We start from the raw sequence: 729 nt of genomic DNA, 5'->3' as shown, positions 1-729 counted from the left end.
ATAATTGATAGCCACTAGATCAATGTGGACCCCTCACTGCCCAAGCCCATGGTACCTGTATTTTTTAACACAGACAGGACTTTTCCCATGAGAAGGTCTGAAGGAACCCCTCTGAGCCTGGATGCCTGAAACCAGAAAGACCTCGAATCCTCGCTATAGAATCAGAAGGGCTGAATTCCCTGAGAAAGTCACTGTTTGCCATCCGATTACGACTCTCCTCCCAGCTCAGCTTTTTCTAATAAGAAGAAGAAGGTTGAGCACTGAAGAACTTATGCTTTCAAACTGCGATCCTGGAGAAGACTCTTGAATCTGCCAGTCATGAGGGAGACCCGGGTTCAATTCCTCAGTTGGGAAGATTCCCCTGGAGTAGGAAGTGGTAATTCACTCTAGTATTATTCTTGCCTGGAGAATCCCCATGGACAGAGGAGTCTAGTGGGCTACAGTCCATGGGGTCACAAAGAATTGGATATGACTGAGCGACTAATAGTTTCCAGAAGACTCTTGAGAGTCCCTTGGACTGCAAGGAGATCCAACCAGTCCATCCTAAAGGACATCAGTCCTGAATATTCATTGGAAGGACTGATGCTGAAGGTGAAGCTCTGATACTTTGGCCACCTGATGCAAAGAGCCGACTCATTTGAAAAGACCCTGATGCTGGGAAAGATTGAAAACAGGGGAAGAAATGGACAACAGAGGATGAGATGGTTGGATGGCATCACTGACTCAATG

The sequence above is a fragment of the Muntiacus reevesi genome, chromosome X (assembly GCF_963930625.1).
Source record: "Muntiacus reevesi chromosome X, mMunRee1.1, whole genome shotgun sequence".
In the NCBI taxonomy this organism is placed as follows: Eukaryota; Metazoa; Chordata; class Mammalia; order Artiodactyla; family Cervidae; genus Muntiacus; species Muntiacus reevesi.
Note: the sequence above shows the minus strand (reverse complement) of the source record.